This window comes from Rattus rattus, chromosome 11 (assembly GCF_011064425.1).
Source record: "Rattus rattus isolate New Zealand chromosome 11, Rrattus_CSIRO_v1, whole genome shotgun sequence".
Taxonomy (NCBI): domain Eukaryota; kingdom Metazoa; phylum Chordata; class Mammalia; order Rodentia; family Muridae; genus Rattus; species Rattus rattus.
In genome coordinates this window covers 31,740,933-31,747,296 of record NC_046164.1, presented here as the reverse complement: position 1 = coordinate 31,747,296, position 6,364 = coordinate 31,740,933, and positions in this window count along the sequence as shown.

The window sequence follows — 6,364 nt, the reverse complement described above, 5'->3', positions numbered from 1 at the left end:
CGCGTGAGTGGAGGTCGGACTGCAGTCGGTGCTCTCTTTCATACCTTTATGTAGGTTCTAGGAATTGAATTCAGGTCATCTATCTGCCTGGCATGACATGTGCCTTGACCCACTGAAAAATATCAAAAATGTTCTTTTTAATGTTTTACTTTATTATTCTCTGTGTGAGAGTGTTTTGCCTGCATGTCTGTGAACCATGTGCATGCAGTAATCAGACTACAGCTCTGGATCCCTTGGAACTACAAATGGCTGTGAGCCACCCGCCTGCATGCTGCTTGGTGGCAGCCAGGCCTCTGGATGTCTTCCATCCATGGCTAAATTCTTAAAAACATTGGTTACTGCCTACTGAATACTTATAATGTACTAAAAACAGCCCTTTGCTTACAATATAACCTAATCATTACTTATAACAACACTATGAAGTCAATAGAATCTACTTTCCCATTCTAGAGATGAGAAAACTGAGTCCCAATAGGAATGAAGGCTACAGAGTCAGTAGGAAGCAGAAGACATCATTATTTGCAAATCTTAGTGTTAAATGTAACGCACAACTGTCTAGCAAGAGAACAGAAAGGAAGCGATTAAAAAAAATGGTAGCAAAGCGAATATATTGATAGGATCAAGTGCAGAATACATATTTTATTTTATTTTTTTAAAGATTTATTTATTTATTTATTTATTTATTTATTTATTTATTTACTATGAGTACATTGTAGCTGTCTTAGACACACCAGAAAATGGCCTCAATCTCATTGCCAATGGTTGTGAGTCACCATGTGGTTGCTGGGATTTGAACTCAGGAACTCTGAAAGAGCAGTCAGTGCTCTTAACCACTGAGCCTTCAAAATTTAAATTTAAAATAGAATATTATTTTAAAATTTGCTGTCTTTTTGTTATATCAATAATAATGAATCACGAGTTATTAATAAAGAGCTAGGGACAGTGGAGCACACTTGTAATCCTAGCACTGGGAAATGGCAGAAGAATCAAGAGTTCAGGGTTACCCTCTGCTACATAGTGGCTCTGAGGCTAGCCTATGCTACATGAGACTGTCTTATAAAGCAAACAAAAAGTAACCACCACAACAAAAGAAATTATAATACAATACAAAGATAAAATCCTCTTTTCGACATCAACACAAACCATAGATTATGGAGAAATAATTTAGCAAAGTTTACGCTGGACCTACGAGAAGGAAATAAGAGTATTTTATAAAGGGGCATGATATAATGCAAGCCTGAATAAATGAAAAACATGCTCTGTCCCTGGAGGGAAGAACGGAGAATATAAAGATGTCAGTTCTTCTCAAAGTTATGCAATTCTTTAATCCATCTCCAATAAAAATCTGAGAAAGGACTCTAGGGATCTGGACAAATGACTCAGAATTCATCTGTAGGAATAATAAGTGGCGTGAAAAGACTGAGAAGCCAGACATTATTTATAGACAGGCACAGATGAAGAAGGGTTTAAAGTGGATCCTGGAAATGTCCATGTTAAATTCATGTTGGTGCTGGAGCTGGGACCCATAAGGGACTTGACCTCAATCTGTAACATTACTCGCAATCTGAGGCAACCATGTTACAATGTCCACACTGGGTAACAGTGACAAGTGTGGGACAGTAGTTTTTCTTTTCTTTTGTTCCAATAAGAACACCAAGAGAGATGAGGAGACGGAGTCCAGGATGTTTTGAATTATTAGTAATCCCCAGAGCGGCTGAGTTGAGTGCCACACACCTATAATCCCAGGTAGGTGGTTTGTGAGTTTGAGACCAGCTAGACCTTGTCTCAGAGAGATAGTTCATCGGTGAAGGGCACTGGCTGCTCTTGCAGAGGACCCAGATTCAATTTTCTATTCTCCACAGGGTAGCTCACAGCCATCTGTAACTCCCTCTGAGAGTGCCAGGCACACACATGGTGCACAGACAGGCATGCATGCGAAGCACCCATCCACATAAAAAAGGAATACGTTTTCAAAAACTAAAACAAAAATAAACCAACCGGGGCTGGCGAGAGGACTCGGCAGTTAATAGCACTTGTGGCTCTTATGTGGGTCTGGAGTTCAGCTCCCAGCACTTTTATTAGACAGCTCCTACCCGCCTGTAATTGAAGGTTCAGTGTCATTTTCTGGCCTCCAAGGGCACCTATATACATAGGCACACACACACACACACACACACACACACACACACACACACACACACACGTAAAAGAAACCTTTAAGAGCAAATCAATAGCAACCCCAAATCTCCCTCTACTTCCCAATTTCATGTAATTCTTTAGCTTATGTAAAGGAAAAAGGCCACTTCACTTTTACAACATTTTAATTTTTGAGACTGGGTCTTATTTATCCCAGGCTGACCTTAAACTCATCGTATAAAATATGACCTTGAACTTCAGATCCTTCCGCCACCTCCTAGTGTTGGGGTTGTCAGTGTGTGTCACCGCACGTTTCTGTGGCACTGGAGCCCAGTGGCCAGGCCCTCCTGTACACTTAGGTAGCCTACCAGAGGCACCCACCATATCTACCAGTCCCTAATTTTACTGAATTTTAACTAATAAGTTCAAAGCCAGAATTTTGCAAATCGAGCTTTAGAACGCATCAAGTGTTGGTGAGTAAATTCCACTTAAGATTGTTCTGGAAAATCCAACTCTCCGAATCCAGAATGACATATGCTCGCTGCTGTGAGTTAGAAAGGAAGAAAAAAAAGATCAGGGACCAGTTTTGAACGGTTATTAAGTAGTATCTGCTCCTTAATGGCAAATTCATTTTCCTTTAATAACGCGTTATTGTGAAGTATAATGAAAACTAGAGTGGTGCGTGAAGCAAGCTGGCCTCTCTCTGCTTTGGTTGACGCTGTGCCAGTTTGGGGGACGGCGTTCACAGCGCTATCCATCTTCATAAGCTAGTCTTTGGGAGACTTTATTAAACAGCGGGAAGGAGCAGAGGCTGACAGCTTCATTAGTCATGAGTAGGTAATCCTGGACCATTTCTCTACAGAACTATTAACACGTTCCAAAGCTCCTCTAACACGATGGCATCCCAAGAAAGAGGCGGAGATCTGTGTTGAGATCTTGGACACCATCCAAGTCTGCAGAGTGTTTCCTTAGCTCTCCGCTATGCTTCTAGGGAATCTGGCCTGTAAGTCATATACGAAGACCTAGAAACTCTTGCCCATCACTCTAACCCAATGTGTGTGTGGGGGGGATAATCAGCATGACATCCGCCAGATAGGAAGTTTAAGTTATATTACTTGACAAATGGACGTGTTAGTGCCAAACTCATTTTTATTAGAAAATGCTAGCTAGAAAGCAGGGATTTCTAGAAGGTGTCTTCAGGAATGCAGGAAGAGCCCATTAAATACATCAGAATTTGCCAGGTTCCTGAGAATTCTTGTTACCAGGTAGGCTAAGTGAGCTGGAGTATCCCTTGTTCCCGTGCATGTCTCTAGGACACTGCCTCTGTTTCTTGGTGAGTCATCTAGTTTTAGGGTTTGAGGAAGGCCAGCAGGAAAATGCTTTTCTTCTGCAGTTCAGTGGAATTTTCTATGTGTGCTAAAAACCATGATAATCATGTCTTTTTATGCTTCAATTGCTTCCTAGGGTAGCAACTGGGCTTAAGAATTGTGATGAGGGGCTGGGACATGGCTCAGTGGGTAAGAGAGGACCCAAGAGCTGCTGGTTTAATTCCCTATTTACATATATATTAAAAATAATTCATTTCACTGAGGAGTATTGTGGCAAGGCACTAGGGGAGCATTCAGGAAGCACCAATGCTTATAAATGACTCTTGGAGGATCCTCCCATCGACACCTCTCAAAACTCCAGTCTGAGCCAAGCTTGGGTCCCTCGAGAGCTGCCCCGGATGCATCTTCTGGACTCTGTCAACCATCCTTACCGAATCCTTTCCAAAGTCCACTCATGCTCTTTCAATTCTTCATTCCTCCGCGGCTCCTGCGGAAGTGAGGAAGGATGATACCGGAAGAAGGCGACTAGCCCGGCCAAGCAGGGAGAAGGAGATCCATGGAAGAGAAGGTACAGGGAGACCAGAGGACGGGGGTGTGTGTGTGTGTGTGTGTGTGTGTGTGTGTGGGGGGGGTGGTTGGGGGGTGGGAAGGTGGGGCAGAGTGTGATAGATAGCGCCATGTTGATCTTATTTTCAGTATCATATCACGTAGTCCATTTACTGTCGGAACTGACTTCCCTACCCGCCACCCTGACTCGTGAAACAGGGTGAATGAAGTGCTTTTGCTTTAGACGGCATAAATGAATGTTGTTTTTAATGATCTTGACAGTAGTTAGAATTGGTAGCAATAATGATTATCACACTTTTCCTGTTTTTTTGACTTTGAAAGCAAGGTGAAGAACAATTAAGGAAGAGTCCCAGTGTCCACATCGGGCCTCTACATACAGATGCACACGCCTATGAGTACATTACAGAGCAAATACACATACACAAAGAAGGAGGAGTTGGAGGAGGAGGAAGTGAAGAGGGAGGAGGAGGAAGTAGAAGGGGAGGAGGAGAAAGAGAACAGGAGGAGAAGGGAGAGGAAGAGGGAGAGGAGGAGGAGAAGGGGAGGAAGAAGTGGAAGGGGAGGGGGGACATGGGAGGAGGAGGAGGAAATGGAAGGGGAGGAGAAGAGGAGCAGTAGGAGGAGGGACAGGAGGAAGAGAAAGAGGAGGAGGAAGAGGAAATGGAAGGGGAAGGAGGAGGAGTCGGAGTCGGAGGAGGAGTCGGAGGAGGAGGAGGAGTCGGAGGAGGAGGAGTCGGAGGAGGAGGAGGAGTCGGAGGAGTCGGAGGAGGAGGAGTCGGAGGAGTCGGAGGAGTCGGAGGAGTCGGAGGAGGAGGAGCCGAGGAGTCGGAGGAGTCGGAGGAGTCGGAGGAGGAGGAGTCGGAGGAGGAGTCGGAGGAGGAGTCGGAGGAGGAGTCGGAGTCGGAGTCGGAGTCGTCATTCTCCATCTGAACACAGTGGCTCATGACTGTTACCAGCACTCAGGAGGTGGAAGCCTGTTGAGTTTGAGGCAGCCAGAGTTACAGAGTCAGTTCCAGGCATTGTGGGCCACAATGTGAGACCCTCAAAAATAAATCCCAACATTCAAGACCCTGGTGGGCCAAGAACCATTTCTACTTTTACCCCAGGCACGGACTCAGCTTTAAAGAACGTACCAGAGGCCCAGAGATGCCCTGTGACCCTCTACTCGGTAGCATAGATAGGTGAGGTCAGACAACAGACTGGCTTAGACTACTGCTGACTGAGAATCAGGTTTCTTGTCAATATGGGGGGGGGCACAGAATTAACATAGGATCATTGGGAAATGTATTTGTTTTAGAGTTTTTAACGTTCAAAGGGTTAATTAGAAATGCCCCCCCCCCAGTTTAGGGGTACACACATAGGCTGAAAGAAGCCTTCCTTTTCTCAAATCAAACTGCTATACTTCTGGACATGGCCAGAAGAGCAAGCTCATGAGTGATCTAGTTAGGGCTGGGGTGCCGCTCAGTGACAGAATACTTCTCCGGCATGAGTGAAGCTAACATGCGCTACGTCTCAGCCCTTAGTGATCTGTTAGACTTGGGTTCTCCGTGAGAGCAGACAGTGCTCTTAACTACTCAGTGTCTTTCTAGTCCCTAAGGCTGAGTTTTACTTGACACAGTCGAATTAGGCCAACTTGAAGCCAAGAAAAATCTTACGCAACACCTCCACCCCCTCCCACCCCCGTGTATGTGTCTGTCTGTCTTTCTGTATCTGTCTGTCTCTCTCACACTGGAAAAACAAATCATTTTAATAGAACAGAAGCTTTTCTAGAAAGTCTGGTTAGTAACAAGTCACTTGGAGTCTTATCATGGACTCTCCACTTATTCCAGGAGACTACATGCTGTTTGCCTCTGAAGAATGTAAAAATATGAATCCTCAAGGAAGTGTGGGGGGTCATGACCTCTTGTTTTTCAGAGAAGAGGGTCAAGGTGGAGAGAGACCAAGGTGGGATTGAAGATCCAGCTCTTCAGAGACAGTAGCATGATTTGGCGTGGCCCAGAGTCTCACACATTACAGACAAATGTTCTAACACCAAGTTACAGTCCCAGCTCTGACCAGTAATCACATGGCATCATGTGAGCAGACCAAAAGGAAAGTAAGAGCTGGTTAATCAGTGGTGTTGCTGCAACAGTTATGACCTAGGAAACTGCCGGCAGCTGAACCTTTAACCCAGAGCCCGAGAGGGACTCACTCTGTCCAGCGTAGGAGGCTCCCTGAGTGCCCCTCTCCACCTGTACACCCTCAAGGTCCTGCTTAGGACCACGCAGATGTTCCCTGCAGCAGGAGGCTGGTCTAGTGACAAGTGTGGACAGGTGCAGCTTCTGGTGTGTCTA